We start from the raw sequence: 23,357 nt of genomic DNA on the forward strand, positions 1-23,357 counted from the left end.
GTCATGTCTCCAGGCACTTTTTGTTGGTCGAGATAAGATCTTGAGATTTCCCCTCTCTCCATGGTCGTCCTGGTTTTTTTCTCAATAATACACTCCTTTTTGCTGTCCTCCAGCGCTTAAGTTTGTGGAGTTCATTCTTCCGGTTTCTCTCCAGTTTCTTGTATTTTTCTCAACTTCCTTTTCCCTTTAACGTGCTTGGGACAGCACCATCTTTGTTAACCAAGAAGAAACATGACAGAAAACACGTTTCTTTTCTCTCTCTCTCTCTTTTTTTTTTTTTTTTTTTTGCTAAAACATTATAGCCAGTGGTAGAAATAATAATTACGGGCTAGGAATAAATGCTGGGATGCCAGATGAAAGGGATTAAGGTATGAATGATTTTAAAAGAGAAATAAAATCAAGCTGAAGATCAACGTGGTGTCTTGGGACAAAGGAAGGAGGTGGCAAGGATGAGGCCAAGGTCAGGAGCACCGAGGGAGAATCGAGAAGCAGAGCCCAGCTTAAACCATTCTCCCCGTTCCAACCCAGCAGAGCGGGGGGCCACGGAGTGCCGCCGTCCCTCTGACTACTGCTCCACGCCTTCTCCAGGAAAATAAAAGGCACTTGCCAAGGGCTAAATGAAATTCACCTTCAGGACCAGCAGAATCTGGCTAATATGATTTCAAGCTTCCGCTCCCCCTGCCTCCAACCTCTGCACCTTCTTCCTGATGTCTCAGATTCTTTTAACAAGGGAAAAAGTCTTTCACGCCACAATTAGGGATAAAAGACATAAAATGCAAACGCCTGGCTGAGCTCCCGTTGGAGAATAATCAATCAATCTTTGGAATATAAATTACTAATATCAGATTCTTTCCTGGTATGATACAGGGAAGAGGGTTGAAAGCGCAGATTATACCAACATCTGACATGGGGGTTGCCAAGGAGATGGGCACCAAGGAGGGAACAAATCCTTCAAGGTATATAACACCTTAAGGTCTGAAGTGTGTGCGTGTGTGCGCATGTGTGTGTGGTGTGTATACTGTGTGTCACTTACCTTCACAACTCTGGGAGGCAGGCATCTGTATTCTTACCATCATGCAGAAGAAGAAACTGAGGCTTAGTTTGTCGGATAGTTGATCCCAGGGCCAAGCTAAATGGTGCCGATCTTCCTCGACTCACAATGGGGTTACATCCTGATGAACCCATTGCCTGTCGAAAATACCATAAATTGAAAACACATTCAATACACTCACCTACCGAACTTTATGGCTCAACCTAGCCCACATGGACTAGGACGTGCACAGAACTCTTACATCAGCCTTATGGTGGGTGAAATCATCGAACGGGAAGCCTATTTTATAAGGAAGGGTTGGAGAGCTCATGCCTTCGGTCAATCGCTGTACCGAAAAGGACAAACAGCGTGGTGCATGGGCACAGAATGGTCGAAAGTGGGTTGGTCGTAGATGCCCAGCATCCAGACAGAGGACAGTACCACATATTGCTAATCCAAGGGAAGATCACAACTTAAAATTCGAGGGATGGTCTCTACTGCATTCATATTGATTTTGCGCCATTGCAAAGTCGGAAAATTTTAAGTCGAAGCATCGTCGGTGGGAGACCGTTTACGTTTGAACCTGAGGTTCTGATGGCAAGCCCAGCAATTTTTAAAATGTACCAAATGCTATGGAAAGAATCTGGCAACAAAAGAAATACCCTACAAACTTTTAGGATTCTGCCTTGGCTGAGATGTGTTTACTTTGAGATGGGAGAGGACGCGTGCATTGGTGGATGCAGTAATTTTAGTGTGGAGCTGCCAAAGCAAGCAGCCTGCTTTGCATGATTTATGAAGACTTTTTAAAAAAATGAAGTTGAGTGTTGACTTTGTGAAACAGGAGCTTCATTTTCTGGGAATTTGCTATTTGAAGTACCTCCCCTCCCCTCTTCTAGTGAATTTATCCTCTTCTCACAAAACCCTATTAACTTTTCCTTCCCAATCTCCTTAGGCTGGGGCTTAAGCAATTTCTAGTTTGGTATGTATATTTATACTTATTTTTCTTTAATTTTTAAAAAAATTGAAGTCTAGCTCTTATACAGAAATGTATATAAAACTTGTAACAATCGCTCCATAAATTACCATAAAACAAAGCCCTGCGAAGCCATCACCCAGCCCGAGAGGTAAAACACCTCTCACAATCCCCAAATCCCCTGCCCACGCCCTCCTCCGTTGTCCTTACCTTTTCTCTCCTCCCAAAAGATTACTCCTATCCTGGATTCTAAGATGATTGATTAGTAATGCTCAGTCTTGGACTTCATATAAACAGAATCTTACTATTATTTTGTGTGACTTACTTTGATCGGTAAATTATGTGACAGTCATTCCTGTTTGGGCACGCACCTGACCTCTGTTTTCAATGTTGCATAGTGTGCCGTGGTCCAAACCCACCGATTTATTTATCTAGTCTACTGTTGGTAGCATTTGGATTGCTTCCTCTTTGGGAATATCGGGAATAACATCACTATGAACACCCTTGAGCAGGTACTTGGATAATATGTGTCTATATTTTCTGGGTATGTACTAGGGATTGAACCTGCCCTGTTGGAGAGTTTAAGTTTCGGAGCTAACAGAACGCTGTTTTCTAAGTGATCATACAGAGGTACGGTCCTATCAATGACGTGTGTTCTTAGTTGCTTAACATCCTGACCAACACTTGCTAGTGCCAATCTTTGTAATTTCAATCATTCTGGTGGAGGTAATAGGATTTCATTATGGTTTTAGTCTTTATTTCCTTGACTACTAATAAGGTTGGCCATTTTCATATGTCAACTGGCCTTTTTTTTTTTAATCAAGTACATTTCTCGCCCATCTTTCTATTGTGTTGTCTTTTATTTTTATTGACTTGTAAGAGGTATATATACATACATAGATATCTATATCTATATCTATATATATATAGTTGTTTTTTTTTAATTGAGTTCTTTGCTGGTTTATGCGGATTACAAACAACTTCTCTGGCTTTGTGCCTGCCTTTTCCCTCTTAATGGATCTTTTGAATAGAATTTCCTAACTTTGATGTAGTACATTTTATCAGTCTTTCCGTTCATGGTTGGTGTTTTCGTGTCCTTTTAAAGAATTCTTTTTTTTCTCCCAGGTTCATAGAGATAATGTCTTATATTGTCATAAGGAAGCTGTGTGGTCTTGCCTTTCACTTTTAAATATATAAACCAACTGAAATTGATTTTTGTATATGCTGTGATATAAAGGTCAAGTTTTATTGTGTTCCATATGAATATGAAAGTGTTCCAAACCATTCAGAGAAGAGACGGTCCTGTCTCCACCATTCTGCAATGCCCATTTGCATGGTATCTTCTTCTGCTGCATTGGTCTATCTGACTATCATTGTGCTAATATCACACTGCCTTAATTATTATAGCTTAATGATATGTCCCTCTACCTTTTTGTTCTTTGTTAAGAAGGTCAGCTTCTTGAACTTTTGCACTTCCATATAAATTTTGAATAAGATTTTCAATTTCAAAAGGGAAAAAAGGAAGAAAGGAAAATCCATTGACATTTTGATTGGGATCGAACTGAATATATAGCTAGATGGGGGATAATTAATATCTTTGCAATATTTGGTTGCACACACTTTTTTCCAAATAATATTTTACAGGGTATTTTTCTGTTTGCTCTTATTTTTGTTTTGCTATATGCACAGAACTTTTTCATATCTTTCATTACATTTATTCCTAGGTATTTTATACTTGATGATGTTATTTTGAATGTGTTATGATTATCTAAAGAATAATCTGTATTCTCTTTGCTGATACTATGCAAACCTCCTTGATTTTTGTATTTTGACCTTGTATCCAGCAGCCTCTTTGAATCATTTAAAAATTCTGATTACTGGGACACCTGGGTGGCTTGGTGGGTTAAGCCTCTGCCTTCGGCTCAGGTCATGATCTCAGGGTCCTGGGATCGAGTCCCACATTGGGTTCCCTGCTGAGCAGGGAGCCTGCTTCCCCCTCTCCCTTTGCTTCTCCCCTTGCTTGTACGCTCTCTCCTTCTCTCACTCTCTGTCAAATCAATAAATTCTTTTAAAAAAATTCTGATTACTTGTCTATATATTCTTTTATATTTTCTATATGCAAAATAATAATCTATGTAAATGCTGACAATTTTAGTTATCTCATTACAATTAATACCTTTTTTAATTGTACTGGCTAGAGTCAGTAGTACAACTTTGAACAGAAGTTATATCCTTGTCTTCTTTCCCTCTGCAAAGGGAAAGCTTCAATATTCAATAATGTTTGCAGACCCATCTACTCAGAGAACGCATTGATGGATGCCACAGAAAAGGCGGGGATAGGCAAATAGGTAAAGGGGAGTGAAAGGTACAGACTTCCAGTTATGCATGGGTAAGTCACGAAAGATACAGCCTAAGGAATACAGTCAATGGCATAATTTTAACATTGTAAAAAAATGGCATTCTGTTTTTTATAGTTATCTTTCCCATAAAATAATTCTTGTCTATTTCCATTTTGCTTAGAGCTTTTATCATCAATAGATGTTGGATTTATTAATTGTCCTTCCTACTTCTTTTAAGAGGATCATCTTAAATTTCTTCTTTCTTCTGTTAATGTGGTGGACTGAATTGTTTTCAAATATTAAGCCAACCTTGCATTTTTGTAAGAAAGTATTCTCTCTTAATGGTCTCCAAAACATATTCCTGAATTCTGTTCAATGATATTATGTTGAGGATGGTATCATGTTAGGATTTTTGTACCCAGGTTTGTGAGTGAGATTAGTTGAGACTTTTCTCTTATAATATCCTTGTCAGCTTTTGGGCGCCTAGGTGGCTCAGTCAGTTAAATGTCTGCCTTCCTCTCAGGTCATGATACTAGGGTCCTGTGTTTGAGTCCCACATTGTGGGGAGAGGGGTGTCCCTGCTCAGCAGGGAGGCTGCTTCTCTCCCTCCCTCTGCTCCACTCGTGCTTTTTCTCTTAAGTAAATAAAAATAAGATCTTTTAAAAATACATCCTTGCCAGCTTTTGATGTTAATGTTTGCTGACCCCTTAAGTGAGTTGGAGAGTATGCCTTTTTAAAAAAGCCTCTATAAAAGTTTTTGTAAAATTGCTTCTATCTCTTAAATCTGGCAGATTTTACAACAGAAGCCACCTAGGCCTGAAGCGTGTGTGTGTGTGCGCATGTGTACGCATCTGTGTTTGTGAACATTTTTAACAATAGGATTGATTTCTCCATTAAAGGGAAAACCATTTCTATTTTTTCTTTCACTTTGCATTAGTGTCAGTAAGTTCTGTGGGTTTTTTTTTTTTTCCACCGATGTGTCCATTACATCTAGTTTCAAAGATATTGATGGAAGGTTGTTTAAAATAGCATCGTGTTCTCTTGGTTCTGAAAACTTCATAGTCATATCACCTTTTCATCCCAAATATCAAACACGTGTTCTTATACTTGGTCAGAAGAAGTGGATTTTCTCAGGCCTTGGGGCTTTGTGGGTATGGAAATGCTGGTGCAGATGTCTTCCCACTGTGTTGCTACGCCCAGCACCTGTTCTAACCTGCTACCATCACCTTTGACACCAACTCCAGGCGAAGAAAAGCAGAGGGAGTCTCCCTAAGTCCTATAGCCAGTTGCCACCCATCCCTCATTTCTGCAACTGGCATTAGGTTGAGTTTTAGGTTGCAATTCTTACTCTCTTACTTTTTATTTAAGTACAATATACCTTCATCGAAGTGTACATATCACACATCTCAGGGACTTCTCAGAAACACGTGTGTAATTGGCACATGCATACTAAAAAACAAAACGTCCCTAGAAGTCCTCCTCATGCTGCCTTTTGGTTATACCTGAGAGGGCAACCACCATTCAGACTTCAAAGAGCACAGACTGATTTTGCTTCATAGAAATATCCATCTTCTTTCATTCAAAGTGATATCCTTGAGAATCGTTCCTCTTATCATATGCAGTAGTGGAATCCTCATTCTTCTATCTGTTGGGCCCTACTATTGGACCGTCATTTATGCTAGTGGACCATCATTTCCTTATCTATTTCTCTACTGATGGGCATTGGGCTACTTTCCAGATTGGTATGATTACAAACCGTTCTACTGTGAACACTCCTGTGCATATCTTTTGTGGAACAGATGCGTGCGTGTCTCTTGGGTTTATACTTAGGGGAAGTCATATGGTTTGCGTATGCTCCGCAGCAGGGTAAACAACATACTGCCAGAAAGTTTTAAAAGTGATTCTGGGAGTTCATTCTTTGCTAGCAGTACAGGAGAGTTACATTTGTTCCGTGTAGCCATGCCAACACATGAGGTCTTCCATCCTTTTTCTTGTACCATTGGGTGATGTGTGGGTTGTGGCATTGCACTGTTATTGTAAATGGGACGTTCCGGCTGTCTAATGAAGGGGGGCATCTTTTCATACGCTTACTGGCTACTTGGATATCTTCTTCTGTGTTTACTCAAGGCTTTTGCTCATTTTGCTATTGGGTTAATAGTTACTTTTTATCATTCTAAAAATAACGTACATTCACGAGAGACGATGCGGAAAACATGGAAGAGCTCGAAAACAAAATAAAAGAAAATCACCTATGATTTCACTGACCTGTAAATAACTAAACATCATGCTACCTACCGCGTTAGAGCATGTGACATGGTGGTTATAGCTGTGATGTGGTCAGAAGAGGGTACAGTAATTACGCTTGTATTGGTCAAAGCGACCACATAGTCCCCCATTTTAATTAGGGGCTTCTAAAGCATAAACACTGGAAATAAAGGGAAGTCTTTTTAAGATGTTCAACCTTCAAGGGAGTTGAGGACTTTAGTCCCTGGATGTCATGCCTGATCATAGGGGCCCCACGGGGTAGCTCCAGCTCAAGCCCGTTCCCAGCTTCTCTGTGATCCGAAGCACGCACCGTTGGGGATCCTTTGTACCCTGTTTGTGGCCTCCAGGTCCATGCCACCCCCACCGCCCTTTATCCTGAGCCAGACACCAAGTCGACTCCTCCTTCTTTATTTCAAGAAACTAAATTTTCACCAAAGTGAAACCTCTCCTTCCCCAGTGCCGGTTCCCTAACTGGAGCCTTCCCTGTCTTCTGAATGACTCCTATCCCTCTTAACTGACACCGTTGCTTCTATTATCCTGACCCCCACCTCCGGCCCCGTCCCGGCCCAATCTTCATACCGCGGGCAGCCACACGAAACTGCAAGTCTAACCATGTCTCCCCCCACCCCGCTTACAGGGGGCTTCCCTGGGCCTCCTCCCCGCCCCTGCAAAGCCAACACCTTCACATGGTTCACGTGGGCCCCCTCCATCTGGCCCTGCTTTCCTCTTGCCTCAGCCCCTGCCACGGACGGATTATAGACTTTCATGCTTTGGGGCCTTGGTTCAAAGTCTCTCTGCTTGAAATGCCCTGACCCGCCTTCTCTGCCTTGGCAAAATCCTGCACACATTTTCAAGGCCTGGGTCAAGTGCCATCCTGAGGCTCCCAGACAGGATTAATCTGCTCTCTCCCTGCTGGTGGACGAGCCACTCAGCTCACTGACTAACTCTAGTTTCTTTGTACCCTGGCCCCACAAGGCACACCTCATATCTTTACCTCGTGCATCCCCAGCACTTGGCACAAGACCTGGCACATAATCGGTGTTAAATACACACTAAAGGAACGGCTAAGGGGATTAATGAAGAGTAGAAAGGAAAGGGGGACCGGCATCTGTTAAGAACTTGCCCTGAACGAGACACTTCACTTATGTTACCTCTTTTAAACTTCTCAACGGCCCCGCGAAATTTGGTGGTGTTACTCCCGTTTTTATAAACAAGGACATGAAGGCAAAGAGACATGCAATCATTTGCTCAAGGTCACACCGCCAATAAACGGCAGAGCCGGGACCGAACTCCCAGTCCAAAAACAAACCTGGTTGTTGAGCCTTAAACGGAAGATTGCTGTAGTGGTGGCTAACAGCAAAGATAACCTCATGCCTGGACTCAGAACACGGTCCCAGCTGTTTACGTGAGTGTTCCCCCTTCCCTTGCTGTGACTCGAGCTCGGCACAAACACGCGAGGCTGGCAGAATCATCCTCCAGCTCTAGCAGATGAAGAAAATGAAGTTTGTGCATGAAAGTGCCTTGCCGAAGGTCAGCATCTCAGCGAGCCACCGAGCCGCAACACACAGCTGGCCCGGCTCGTCCTAGGTCCAGCGGGGGCCAGCGGGGAGGACAGAATCCCCAGAGAAGAAGTGCTTTGAAATAATAAGCTGTCTGCTAACTCTGGCAAACTCCTTTCCGTTCCCCGCGTGGGTCTGCTTGGAGCCATAGCAGCTTCTAGGAGGTGGAAAGAAATCAGAGGCTGAAGCTCTCCACCATTTCTGGAAGATGGGGAATTCTTTGCATGAGAGCCATTGTTTGCCTTAGTAAATAAATAAATAAATAAATGAAAATTTAAAAAAAAGAAAGAAATAAAAGGAAGCTAAACCCCATATATACATATATATTTCACAAAGCTCCGCAGGGCCCAGAGCAGGACCACAAACAAAGAGCTCTCTTGGGCCGCTGCCCTGTACCAGCCACCCCCAGGTGACCCCCTGTTGGCACTGCCCACTGGGCCTGCCTGGGGAATCTCCAACCTCGGCGAAGAAAAGGATAAAACAACACAAATTCTCCAGGAGCCTCATTATTCAAACAGTTCCAGAAGCAGCAAGAGGACAGCGGTGACTTTGGGAGAAGCACAATCTTATCTCCAGGGTGAATAGGACCATTTGTTGTTTATGTCCAGGAAAGCAGGGCAGCGCAGAAAGCACAGGAGAACTCAGACGAGAAGGGCGCCAAAAGCCAGCCGCTGATCTAAAAATCCTCTGCAGAAACAATGGCTTCTCTCGGGATGAGCTGCAGCCCCTTCTGGAAACAAAAGCTCTCGCGGAGGAAATTGGTCTTTTGTGGTTCTGGCGAGAAGCGAGCCAGATAAAGCTAGCCTGGCCTGACCCTCTCCCTCTGAGCAGAGGAGACACAGAACTTGTAGGGAAGTGGGAGCCGCGAGGCGAGGCTTCCTCAAGTTCCAACTGGCCTTCCAGTTCCCCAGGTGCTCCACGGAGACCTTTGCTCCCCGGGCCCAGGCCCTGCTGGTGACCCGCCGCCGAGAGTCCCCTGGCAGGGTCCCTCTGTCACCTGTGGTCTGCCCCTGTCTTGTTCCAGCCAAAACCAAAAGCCGCTGCTGGGCCTCGAGGCCTCTGAAGTTTTTCTGACAGTTTTGGAGCTTGGGCTAAAAATAAAGACCGGCTGGGACTTTGAGGCGAACCCAAGCCATGCCCTGACTTGAACTGCTTTGGCCTTCTCAGCCTGCCAGCCAAAGCTCCCGGGTTTCAGAAAGAAGACAGCCGGACACAATGCAGACGGCCAGCCAGCAGCACCCCCTCCTGCTAGATCACCGGGGTCCCTCTGACAGCTCGGTTCCCCTGCACCCTAGCCGGAGGAGCCATTTAAGCTGACTTTGCAGGGTTATTTTTTATAGTCGTTTGCAAATGTGTATGTGGGTGGGACTTGGGAGGGGTAATTTGGTTTCAAGACGGTCCTGGGGAATTTGTCTTGGGAATATGTTTGTATAGTCAAGGGAGTTGCTTGGATTTTAGATTACAGGTTTCATTGGGGTGGTCCGTGGGGAGAAGGGATGGAGATTGCTAGAGGGCGGAGGGCCCCAGAGCCTCTCCAAGCCACCCCTCTGCCCTTGCTGCTAGCAAGGGACCCATCCGCGGCTGGGAGGAGAGGCCACAGCCAGGAGCAGACTAGAATTAATTCCACCCACAGTCTGGGTGGGGTGGGGGTGCGGGAAAGCCAGGCTATTTCTAAGGCTCGCTTTGGGAAGGGCTCGGGCAGTCTCCAGCAGAAGGTGGTCTTTGATGACTAGGCCTGCTTTGAAGAAAGGAGAGAATCATTTCCAGAGTTGCTGCTGGAAGTCCCCCATGTGCCCTGGTGATGTGGAGGAGAAGCCATGGTGGGGACCGCAGCCGGGCGTGTCTGGCTGGTGTACGCCCTGGCAACAAGACAGGGACCAGACTTGATCTACCAGTGGTAGTTAACAGTCACCAGCACGCACCTTCTCCTATGGAGCTAACCATGTGCTTCCACGGAGCTCATGTTACATAGTTCTTCCAACAAGAATGTGAGATCAGTTATATCAGTACAAGTTGTCTCTTACTGAGCACCTGCTGTGTGCCAGGCCCAGGGCTCCGCGCTTTGTACAACAGGGTTTTGCAACGTAGAGGTCTTTAGAGCCCAAACTGAGGTCTCCACAACGTGTTGAAATTCCAGAAACATTTTACATTTATGCATGACTGAGCTTTTTTCCGGAGTGAAAGGCCATGACTTTCATCCAGTTTTTAAGGCAGTTAGGAGCTATAAAATGTTCAGAACTATAAAATGTTCTCCATCGGTCTGACACCAGGGTCATTCCCCAGGCTGGCAGATTTCATACCTGATCCTCGGTCTCACTCTGCACTTTGAAAATACCCTCATTGGAACTATTATAAAGTTCTATTGTATTTTTAAGGGGTTTTTTGGAACCCTCCCTACCCCCCATCCTTCACTAGACTTTAAACCCTTTGAGGGCAGGCATTGTGTCTTACCCACAGTTTTATTTCTGGCCTATAAGGTAAGTTCTAGTGCTTCCTAGATGCTCCATAGATTTTTTTTTTTTTTTGCACAAATGAATGAACTAATATAAAGCCTCCCTATAGTAAAAATTAATCCTGTTCAATGATATGAATGTGTAGGAGAGAGAATGTGCGTGTGTGTGTGTGCGTGTGTGTGTGACAGAAGGTGGGCCCTCTCTGCAATGCGGTGGGGGATCTGTGTAGAGAGAGACTCGGGCTGGTTTGCGGGAAAGCAGAGGCAGGCTGAGTGTTGGGCACAGAGCCAGAGGAAGCCATGTTCTCCTGTCCTGGTGGCACTCGGATTTGGCTCTGGACCGGCACATCTCCAGCATGCCTCTCCCTGCCAGCACCCCTGTGCCTTCCCTTTCCATGGCATCTATTAATGATAAAAGTCCCCGTGGTTTATAATTACCAGTTTGACAAGTTCAGGAGTTCTCTGTTAATTATTATAATTAGCTTTCACTCAGTGAGGCTTCGGGAGTTTAACGACAATATTAACAACAGGAGGACGACGATCAGGAATTGACTACAAAGAATTGACTGGAAAGACTTCCTTCTGCTGTCAGGGAAACTTATTAATGAAGGCAAAACCTGCACAGCAGCTCCCCTCTGTCTGCCTTAACTCAGCAATTGGGTCTAAATCTGCCTTGGGGAATTGGAAACAACCATTGCGGCCAGTATGCGCAAAGCCGGAGTTTCAAATCAACCAGAGAAGAAGGAAGGAGCCACTAGCCTGACAGCTGTGGGCTCCTCCTTGACCAGAAATCGAGCAGCGGCAGCAGCCGAGGAGGAACGTGGGAACCGAGCCTGCCAGCTATGGCCCCAGACCCGGCTCTTGGAGAGGGCAGACCGGTCCCTGGGGGCAGCCAGCCCGTCCTGAAACTGTGAAGCAGATGGTCATTTTTTCTGCCCGTCTCTCAACACTGTCCATTCCCACAGTTATCCCCCGAGTTACAGCTCTCGGCTTGGCCTTCACTGGGCGCTTGGCCTCCTCTCCATTTTCCAGAGCACTCCAGACCTGCCGCATTACCCTTCCTGCGGGAAGGCTCTGATGACGGCACCCTCTCCTCTAAAGCCTTCCGTGGCTCCCAGTGGCTCACTAAGTACAGTCCGGAGTCCTCATTCTGGCACTCCAGTCCACCCAGCCCAGGCCGCACTGGTCTCTCCAGCACTGTTTTCTACGCAGCCTTCTTCTCGTTCTTGGCTCAGACAATAAACATCCACCGGGCCCCTGCTCAGTATCAGACAGGGTTTCAGAAGCTGCACCTTCAGCAGCCAGCAAGACAGACAAGTTCCTGCCCTCACGCAGTTTTAATTCTAGCAGGGAACTCCGAAAATAAGCTCACCAACTAATAAATAATACCATCCATGGAAATGACGAATCCTCTAGCGTCATCACAACCAAAACCGGTTTAAAGGCAGAGGGTAGGAAGGGGAAGACCTGTCTAGGAGGTGACCTTGAGACGGGAACGGCACGATGAGGAGCTGGTCTCCCAGAGAACATTCCAGCCAGAGGAACAGCGCGTGCAACATTCCCAGGCAGGAACCGCTTGACACATGTGAGCACACAAGGCGGGCCAGAGGAAGGGACACGGGAACGAGGCCAAGCCGCTATTGTCAGAGACGCTGGCAGATGCAGGTCCCCAGACCCTGCTGAGCCATGGAAGGAAGTCGGTCTCTGTTCGGGATGTGGTCAGAAACCCTCTGGAGGGTTCAAACAGGATTCTTCTCCTTTGGGTAAAATGGACTTGTGCTGAGCCGAGCATTCCAGTCTCTGGGTTCCCTGGCGGCCACGGCTTTTCCCAGAGGAACCAAGGCTCTTGATCTTGTGAGAATAAAGCCCCTTCAAGTTTATTTTTCTTTGACAAACCCTCAGCTCTTCCTTGTGCTCTCGGATACGAGCAGATGATCTTGGCTGGACTTGCCTGCTTCCCCAGGACTCCAGATTTCAGATCATTCCACGGGTCTTCATTCTGGGGCCAGCTGAAGAGCCAGTGCTTCCCAGGGCAGGTTCTTCTTACGGCAGGTCGAAGCACACCTAGGGGCCAAGTCCAGGAAATAGAAGGGAGGCTCAGGGTCCATCATTCAACCTATCACACTCCTATTACATTTGTATTTTTGCAGACCTCTTGAAAACATTATCTGAAATGGTTCTTTTGGTGGAAATTCTAGGGACTTGCGGGGAGTACTCTGGGTCTCCGAAAAGGTACTTTCTGCCTCTTAAAACCTTTCTTGGGTAGCCACAGATGCACAGAGCACTTTCTGCATGGCAGAAAACAGGAAGAAAGGAAGCCAACATTTATTCAACACCTATTATGGGCCAGACACGATAATTGTCCTTTGAGGGAGTTACAGCAACTTTAGGTTAAACAGGTGCTTTTCTAATCCCCTCCCTATCACCCTTCCATGAACATCAAAGAATAAAAAAGGAAGAAACCCCTGGAGACAAAGGAAGCAAAAAGTCGGATGGTGGAACAAAGAACAAGAGATGTCAATAATCCTTTGGGCAATGGGAAGCAGACTCGAGTATTAATGATGGAGCAGACTGAGAAGAGCTGGAATCCGAGGGTAAGGGCGGTCTTGGAAGTCTTCAGGGGCTGGGAGGACCATGGTCTTCAGGGGCGTGGATGAGGAGTGAGGCTGCAAGCAGAGACATGAGGCTCAGGTGAGGGTTAAGGGAAGCAGATGCACCAGGGGAAAAAAGATACCAAGTGAAAGTACCTTCTGGGGGAACTTCTCCACCCCTTCTCTCCACCAGACCTGCCAGTGTCCTCCAGGCAGGAGGTGGGAGGGAGGGCGCCCTCTGGAGAGGACCACCTCCGGAGAAAAGACCCATGGATGCGGACATTTGGGAATCCCCAAACCCATGGCTGGGCCCTGTCCTGCAGACCAGTGGATCCTAATGCCTGGTGAGCCCTTATGCAGAGAATCCCCAGTCAGGATTTTGTGCCTCGTTCTAAAGGATCACCAAAGATCACCAGACATTTGGACAAATCACAAAGGCAGTGCCTAAGCTATCAGGGAAGAAAATTCTAAGGAAAAGAAAGCAACATAGGGAACAGAAGAAAACAAAAGAAAAGAAATCCCTGTAAAAATCTGCAGTAAGAGAAGAAATGGCCCCAAGAAACACAAACAGAATGAATTTTTTTTTTTTTCTTTTTTGGAAAGGAGCAATAAAATAACAAGAAAGAACTCTTGGGAGTTACAGCAATTGAGACCAGAACTAACTACCCAATTTAGTCCATCAATCAAGGAAAGATTTGTGAAGGGCTTGTGTCTCTCTCAGAAAGTGAAAGCAAAAGACAAAGGGAGCCATGTATGAGAAAGAACGAGCATATTCAAAGTGACTGTGTTTTCCTGAGTCATTAGAAGAACTGTATAAGGAAGGTCTAATTTCCCCTATTTTACCAGAAACAAACTAAGACTCTGGGGAGCTCACATAGCCTTCCCAAGCACAGTGAAATGGCAGAGCTAGGATTGCACCCAAGTCTTCTTAGGCCAAAGCCACATGGTTTCTACCCAGCCATGCTCTGAGGACAGCAGACCCAGCAGAGCTTGCCCGGAAGATGTGCGGTACATGGGGGCAGGGAGCGCAGCTCTCCTGGGTCCGGGAGTCATTGTATTTTCACCTTCGCACATGATAACCACATGCACATGCTTTCCATCTTCCAAAGCTTTTTGGGATGACACATGAGAGACATGTCCCATAGACTGTACGGGGCCTAGAACCCAGGTTCTTTTCTCTCTAATCTGCAGTGGGCCTGAAATCCCAGTCAGTCTTTGTCCTGGGATCTTATTTGATAAAGTTGTGAGCATTCAAAATACTAAGTGGTCCCTAGTGGGGCATTTTCATCAAGCAGCGGGGGGGGGGGGCGGGGGGTGGAGGGGACGGTTGGACATCAGACATCGCCTGGCCGGCCAGGACAAGCCATGCCAGACACAGCAGGTCAGGGGAACATGTGGTGTCAGAGGGAACCTGGCCAGCAACACCCAGGACGGGACAGGCTTCTGCTGAAAGGGCTTCAGCTCAGCTCAGCTGCTAAGCATGGGCAGAGGAAGGAGACATGACCCCCCCGCAGACCTGTTTCCCAGTGGGGAAGGGAAGGGGAACAGAGAGGGGCAGAGCCTCAGGTGGACCCAACGAGGCCTGCCCGTGAGCCCACCACAACTCCAACTGTCTCACGGACCTTCCCGGCTGCCGTGGGATCAAAATGCAACACCGTCATGAAAAGGAATCACGAGCCCTTCCTACTGTAGGGGTTGTTCCAGGAAAGACCAACATGGCGACCACTCAAGGCTCCAGGCCTTCTCCTCCCTAGACCCGCCCACTGCTCCACCTCCCCCGCAGGCCCCTCTTGGCTCCGCTCCACGGAGATGCTCCAGAGAAGCCCCCATGGCCACAGGCCTGACCTTCTCTGTTCTTTCCCCTCCCCTGCCTCTTAGTGCCTGGTACCTTTGGCAACAGGCAGCAACCTGCCCAGCCACAACCAAAAAGAAAGAAGGAGAAGAAATATAGAGATTAAAAAAAAATCCCCCAAACAAAAACCATATCCTGCACCTTTTGCTCAGAAATGGCATAGCCTGGGAGGTCTTAAGACACAGTGATTAACTTTCTCTGAAAGCCAGCGCACCTGGGAATACACTGCAAGACACAATAGGCTGAACAAATATTAGACAAATATCGCTTTTCTGCATTGCCCACTTTGCTGGAGATGAATGGATTGACTTCTCAAACACTCCGAGAGTGAACCAGCCAGCCTGGATTCAAAATCAACATGGCTTGCCTTTCTTTCTACCCCTCCCTCCTTTTTACATTTCTACAGCAAAAGCGGACACAGTATTTATCTGAAATAGAGGCACGCAGAAAAGCAAGCTGTGCAAATAATTAATGATCAGTAGCCACCGCGTGCCTGATGCAGGAGGCCGCACTCTCTGTTTTTCGGGGAACCGACACCCGTGTTGGTCCTAAGCTGGGCTTGCCCTGTCCCAACCCCTGAGGAAGCCTCATGGCATTGTTCTGGCTCAAAGGTGATGCTCTCTGGAGCCCTCTGATGGCTCCAGGCAAGGAGAGTGTGACAGGGCCGGGACCGGGAGCTGTCGATGGAAGACACCGGTGAGCGTAGAGGCGTGCGCTCCCTCAAGAATGAGCTAGGCATCTGTCAGTGGGCTTAGGTCAAACGTGAGAAACGTTTTCTAGCGGGCACTGCTTGAAGCTGAAATAAAGTGAATAAAGCCTGTTAAAAGACTTCCTGCTCATCTGCAATGAAAGAAACAAGGCCCAGAGAGGTAAAGGGGCTTTTCTGGTGTCACACAGCAAGGAGCTGGTTGAGGCTGGGACTGCAGGCCTGTCCTGAGCCATCGCCTGCCTGGCTGAGCCCTCATCTCCTGGGCTCGCTCTTGCTGGGCTCAGAAGGCGCTGAGTCCCCAGCACAGGCTGGTCGTGCGGTGACAGACGGGACAGCTGGGTCATGAGTGGCCCTGCAGCCCGGGTCCCCAGACGGACGCCTCACCTCCAGCCTCACGTCACCATCTACCCTCACATCTCCCTGAGTGTGGACGTTCTAGCTGTTTCCACATAGTCCCTCAGTGCCCCAGCCCCGGCCGTCCACAGAACTGGCATCTTGCCCCTCCCCGCTGCCTACGGCGGAGGTCCCAGCATGCCCTTCTGAGTCTGCCCGCCTTAGAACAAAATGGGCGGGAGCCGGGTTTTCTCATGTCCATAGGATGGTGGACACTAGGATGTGACATTCTCATTTTTCCTGCAGGAGGAAGAGGGATTTTTATCTTCTCTCTGGAAGAGGGAATGACAGGAAAGCCACCGCAGCCAGGGCTCGGAGACAGACTGTGGTTTCTCATCATTAGAAAAATTAAAGTATACAGACAGAAATGTGGTTTTGCTTCATAACTGTATCCTGTCAACTAAATATTTCATTTAGACCTAATGCCTGAGCCAAATGAGAATCTCGAGCAAAACTGCACTATTAGAATACACTTAATTATTGATTCAGCCAGGCAAAAAATAAAAAAATAAAGAAACGGGCGGTGCTCTAATTCCTCTTATCAAGCATCTTGAGTGCTAATATGCACTTGAACAGCTGCTATTATCCTGGGGAGCCCACTGCCTTCAGCTGTAAAATGTGCAGCTTCTCATGAGCCCCATGGAGCCAGACTGGAGGCCGGGAAACGCGTCCTCTCTTCCCAGCCTCAGGGAGGGGTGCGGGTGGAGGTCCCAGGGCAGCACGGAGGGTGGAGCCTCCCCTCTACACCTCTTTCCAACCTCCTACCTCACTGTGTGGAAGATACCAGGTTGTTGCACTGATTCCCAACCTGGAAACACTCCCCAAATATCATTCTTGTGCGATCCAAATATCTTGAATTTCTTCACTTTTTTAACAAAGTAACAAGGACAGTGGTTTATGATCCTGGCACTGAAAGGGACTCCGAGCACCCGCTGATTCCACCCTCTCTTTGAGCCGGACAGAATCGTTGAGGCTTTGAAGGCTGGAGTGCCATGCCCAAGGTCACAGCGTGTGGGTGCGAATGACAGAAGGAAAACTCAAGTTTCACCTAAAAATGTGGGGGGAGGGGACAAGAGAGCATAGAGGAGTCAGAGGGAAGGGAGGGAGTGTCTGTAACCTTTGGTAGGCAAGTCTGTGGCTGGAAGATGTGGTGTGATGAACGTGTCTCTCGCCTGTGGGAATGGCGGGTTGTGCCATCTTGCCCAGGACCCAGGCAAGTCCCCAGCAAACTGCCCAGCTGGTCACCTGATTCCCTTTGCATGCATGGCTCCTTGTAGCTGGGTTGTAATTTCTCGCGTCTATCTGTACACATCCTTCGTAGCTCAAGTCCTAACCCCCCAACGGAGATTAACATAGCTGTTTTTCCTTCTTTAAAATTTCATTGCAATTAGAGGCCCTGCCCAGTCACTTGTGTGTCTAGAACAAAGTGGCATCGGCCAGTCTGCTTTATTAGTTCCTGTGCATCACTGTGGGATCTCAGCAAAGAGGCAGGAAACAGCTTTTCCGCCAGCACCGATCCTTCTTCAACAGGAAGTCAATAACGAAAACCCCTCCCAGACCTCTTGCCCTTTCTTCTTCGTGTGTATCCCCCCTTGGTCTGTCTTTCCAAGTACTTCTCTTTCATGCGGTCCCTTGCTTTCCTTCCCATTCTTCAGACTGGACGTGCATCTGAAGGCAGACAGGCCGAGGCGGTGGCTGCCTTGAGCCCGGGGGACGGCTCGCTGGCCGGGGTGGGGGACTGACAAGCTTTATCGTGCAACCGTGGAGGAGGGAGGAGGCTGGGGAGGTGCGGGCAGAGCACTCTGTCTTTTAGGGGTGGCAGCCAAAAACCCAGCTTTTCTCGGGGTGATCCCCATGCCCCGTCACTGGCAGGGCCTGTGATCACTGGCCTGGTCCTGACACTCACCTTGGCTGCCCCGGGGAGGGCTGCAGCTTCTTTGTGCGCTGATGTCAAAGAAAATGCCCACGGAGGACTGAGGGACACACAAAGAAACACCGACCGTTTGTGGTGTTTAGGAAACCAGCCCTGGAGAGTCAGAGGGCAGCGAATAGGAAATCGATGGCGTGTGAGGACTCCGCAGAGCAGTTAGGAGCGGGAGCCTGCCCTTGCCGGTGGCTGCTGGGTTAGTAGGAGCCGTGGCTGGATCTGTATGCTGGCGTGGCTCTGGGGAGACAGCATATTCCTGGCTCAACCGTGGAGGCGGCTGAGCTGTTTGCAAAAATGGCGACCATGTTTCTGCCTCCTGCACCCATGCCTCTTACAATATGACCCTGCAGCTCTTCCCATCACCACGAGTCTCTTTTCTTATCCCTTAAATCTGCACTGATTTCCATCCTTGTTGGCCAAACAAATGCAGCAAAGGTGACAGTGTGCCAGTTGCAAGCCTGGAAACCCAGGAGCTTTGGTGTGGTTCTGCCCATCCCCCTCATGCCCCCCTCCCCAGACCTCCCTCCTTGGAGAGGGTATCGCCAGGAGTAAAGCCTGAGCTGGCCTGCAGGATGAGGACAAACGCAGGTTTGCCACAGCCGGAAATCATTCTGCAGACACAACAGTGAGCCATCTTACACAGGCCAGCCTTCCCATCAGCGGCCTGAGGTCCCACCAGTGACCCCAGGAGGGATCAGCCGAGCCCGGCCCACAGCACCAGGACCATTCAGGGGACTTACCTGTTTGCAAGCAATGATCACTGTTGATTGTTCGAAGCCACTGAGTTCTGGGGTAGCTTGCTATGCGGCAGGGGACAGCAATGCCTCCGGGATTTTGTAAGGGTGCAGGAAACAGGCGCTATTTTCTACATCTTAAGGAGTTAGCAAGAATCTGGTTCTGGATTGCTTATAGGACCCTTCACAACCAGGACCCTTCTTATTTCCTGGGCTGTAGTGCCAAGCCGCAGAACCTCCTTGGCTCCCCCGCTCCCGCACACATGCAAACTCTAGCCTGGCTGGGTTCCCGGGAACAGGGAACAGGTTAAACTCTGGCCTTGACTACTACGCTCCCCCGTTCCTGGGACATTGTCTCTTTGTCCACCTCTTTTCCCGTTCCTGGCTGATTCCCACTCCAGCCTCCGGCTTCAGCTGGCCCGCCACTTCCCTCTACCTGTACCTCCCCTGGCTTCGCTAGCTCTCTTGATCTCCAACGTTTGCCGCCTTGCACAGAGATCTGAACGCCCCTTCTCCCTTTAAGGGTCATTGTTCCCCGATGCAAAAAATACTTATGCCTCGCTCCTAACTCAGACCGATTCAATCATGGGATCAGACATCTTTCTGTTTCACAGCACCCAGGCGATTCTACAGCGTGGTCAGGACTGAAAAGGACCCGCATTCAGTCTATTCGGGAAGAGGCATGTTTGAGGGGAAGGGACTCCCTGACAGCCCACCTGTAGCGACTTCTCTGTATACCCTCAGCTCCCCTCAGAGCCTCTGTTCCCTCTGTGACTGACCGTGGCCTGAAACTCTAGGGTTACTCTCCTCTCTTGGTGCCAGGTTCTGCTAGCATTCTGGTCTCCACAGAGAAGTGATGGGGTTTCTTTTTGTTGTCCTGACAGTGCGCACAAAACCACAGCGAATGCTACTTTTCTATAACACATGACCGAAAGGGTAGAGGGCAAGACGAAGGGGGAGCAGAGGGCTTAGAATGAATCTCGCCCGGTTTGAGAAGTTCCTGGGATGGTCCTACCACCGTCAACTTCTCTGACCTTTGCCTCTTTGTGCTGATGCATTCGGTTTTCCTGATTTCTATTCACTCCTGCCTCTTTATTCCTCCCACTCGAATTACCTCTTTATAACCCAGAGCAGTCCTTTGATTCATCCCCCCTGCAAGCCTGTCTCTGGGGCCTGACTTTTTGTCACAAATGGCCCATCGGAGGTGTATTACAAAAGAGAAGACAACCCTCTATTCTCAAGATTTCTGAAATTCTGTCTCAAGCTTTAACATTAAGAGTTTTGGGGTGTTTTTTTTTTTTTTTCCTCTGTGACCAGTAATTTTTCCTGTTTGTCTGTCTGCCCAGTAGATGGTGGACAACATAGAGGTTGGTTCTGTCTGATCATGCTCTTTAATGCCTTCTCGGGGCCAAGCGAACCCACCGAGGAGGCACTCGACACATATTTGTTGGATGAATGATGCCTCCATGAAGAGTACCGGGTCCTAAGATCCAGTATGGAGCTGGGGCAAGGAGCGTGTCTGAGCCCAACAGAAAGGGAAAACCTTGAAGTGGGGGGACGGGGTGGGGAATCCTTGCAGAATGCTAAGGGTCAAAACTGGGGAAGTACAGTTCAGCTGCCCAATCTATTAGGAGAACATTTGGTTTAAGACAAACAGCCCAAAGAGCCCTAAGGAGAAGAGCCCAGAACAAAGTAAGGGCAGGAGCAAAGAGAAAGTGGGACAAAGCTCAAGACAATCCCGCGAACCGTGGGATCTATAAGTCATGAGCCCCATTACCACAGGCAGGAGCAGGGGGTTCCTAGAACACAGCTAAGGGGGCAATGGTCGCAGTGCCCCCCAAATCCCTATTTCCGAATCATGTCCCTCTCCCTTGGTACGAACCTGGATGTGTATACTTACACACACACAATCACACACACTTGAGCATGGACCACCGGCCTCCAATTTTTCAGACTGGGTGTGAAAATGCCAGCGATGTCCCAATGCAGCTGATGGTAAGACTGTTCTTGTCTCCTTTAGAGAAGATGGGACGGGCTGCTTCCCAGGACTGACTTCCAGAGTCAGACCCCAGGACACGGGCTCCAGCTCTCAGCAGCTGTAGGGCCTTGGCGTCTGTAAGTCTAATATCAGCATCTAATGCACCGAACCATAAAGTAAAATAAAATGCGTAAAGCCCTTGGCATAGTCCCTGGAGCTCGATCAGATGAAGGTATGTTCTACAAATACTCTCAGACTGCCAATCTGTCCCATGCCTTGCTAGGCTGGATGGTCACGAAGAACAAGGCTGTACTCATGGGACTTGGTGACACCTTACTGTCGGAGGCCAGGAGGTGGCTATTGGGGTTTACCTGAATGCTGTATCCAAGCATCCATGTACCTAAAAACTAAGTCTCTGGGCCCAGAGAAGGAAAAGACACTGCCTTCATGAGCTGCCCCCTAGAAAATCATCTATGGGGCAGCTCATTCAGCCGTATCCCAGGTTTTCCTCGGAGATATTCCCACCGTCCAAAAACCAATGAGGTCTGACCTTGCAAGATGGGATGAGCTCCCAGCCCAGAGCTGTGTGACTCCGACTAGAGCTGGGGACGGGCTCATTCATAACCCAGGCACAAACAGACCCGTTAGCGACATTGCCGCGGGCGGGCTATTACTTACAATACAGTTAGTGTCACTTAGCCAAAAATGGATGGATACAGTTTGGGAGAAGAGCCCTCAATCTGACCAAGAGGAAAGTAAGTTATGGCCGTGGCGGACTGGGCTAGGGAAGCAGGGGACAGGGGACAGGGGTTGCTGTTGAAAGAATACGATTGTCCCCCCCCCCCCGCCCCCCGCCTTTTTTAAAGTGAGTATCCAAGATGAAAGCTCCCAGAAAAGGAGCTGATGCAGGGTTAAATCTTTGCTTGGAGAAAAGTGGACAGGGCTGCAGCAAAAGTCTGAGATAGTGCAAGATTGGTCATGGGGAGGAGGAGTGCAAGCTGGAAAAATTTGGAGATTTTTCTAAAGCCTTATGCCCACATAGCTAGTCTAGCTGTACACCTTAAGGGTCTCCTCTGCAGTCTTCAAACTTCAGACCATCCTTTCCTAAAAATCATCAAAGACAACCCTGGATGTCCCCGCTGAGATTTTTTTTCAGACTGTCAAGTCCTAAACCCAAACATGATTTCTTTTCCCGTATGCAGTCGTTTTGCCCATGGGGACCACCTACGAATTCTAGAAAGATACAGGTAGATAAAATTTCCCATTCTCCCCCACACCTTTTCCTCTTTCTACAGTCCTTGGAGATCATCAGGAATGTCAAAGGCACAAGAAAGCTTATGTGAGTCTTTGCTCCTTAGAAGTGTTTTGTGGCCAGTCTCCAGAGAGAACATCCCAGTAGACCTTGGAATTCTAATGCCCAGCTTGAGTCCTACCTCTCCAGTGATGTCTTCCACAAAGTACTCTGACCCATACTGCCTTCTCCTGCACTTGCGAGGTGAGGGAGGTAGTCGTTATAGACCTTGAAGGCATGGCCCAGGGTGAGAGAAACCAGCTCCGGCCCTAGGTCTGTAATCTTCGAGATATGTGTACTAAGTACTTAGCACTGAGGACACTCACTAAAGAGAGTTCTTTTTCTTTATTTCTTCGCTTTCAGAACTGGTAATCTTTAGAGAACTCTCTTGCAGAAGTCAAAGGTTTGAGTTTTGGTGCCAATTTCATCACTCCACCAAGGCAGGGTGGCCTCGGTTGGGTCATTTTTTAATCTCTCAACTTTTTAATCCATAAAAGTGGGAAGATAATGTCACAGATTTGCTATGAGGATGGAAAGATAAAATGGATGGAGAGGTATTTTAAAAGGCATCGAGGTGCAGGATATTGAAAATAGGCTGGTATCTGCTGAGACAGTTTTTAGGAAGCTTAGATAGCCAACACTCTTTTCCCCCTCTCCTTCCTTTCTTTCTTCTCTATGGCTTTGGGGCCAATCCCTTGAACCTTTCACAAAAGAACTATTTAAATGTCAATGGGATTCAGTGTGTGTTTGGTTAAGAAAAGGTAAGCTAGGTGGTATTCAGAATGGGTCCAGGAAGCCCCAGTCGGTTCCTTGGTCTTCTGACAAAAATCAGCCCACACCCTCAGTTTGAAATAATTAAAAGTAGGAACAACCACTAGCTTGAGAGATAAAAAGCCCGTCCCCTCAATGAGGGGACTAGAGATGCATTTGGAAGCTACGAGAGTTTCAAGCCCATTATATTCTGACCACCTTCTTGTTGATGCCCACTATTATTTCAAATATAGCGTTGAACTATATTGAACTGAACACAATTATCCCGACATGTGTGGACAGTTCAGTGCACAATATGTTGGGATTATTAACTCTATTACTCAGGACTACATTTCTATTAATGTTACATTCGTTTTGTTGAAAGTCATGTACCATACTATGACATAATGAGCTTACAGTCAACTAATCCCCTGTGACTTTGTTTCACATGACTTTCTGGAAAACCAAGTCTTCTTCCATTCTGTACTTGCACAAAAAATTTTGGATCAAAGGG

Source organism: Mustela nivalis (assembly GCF_964662115.1).
Source record: "Mustela nivalis genome assembly, chromosome: 9".
In the NCBI taxonomy this organism is placed as follows: Eukaryota; Metazoa; Chordata; class Mammalia; order Carnivora; family Mustelidae; genus Mustela; species Mustela nivalis.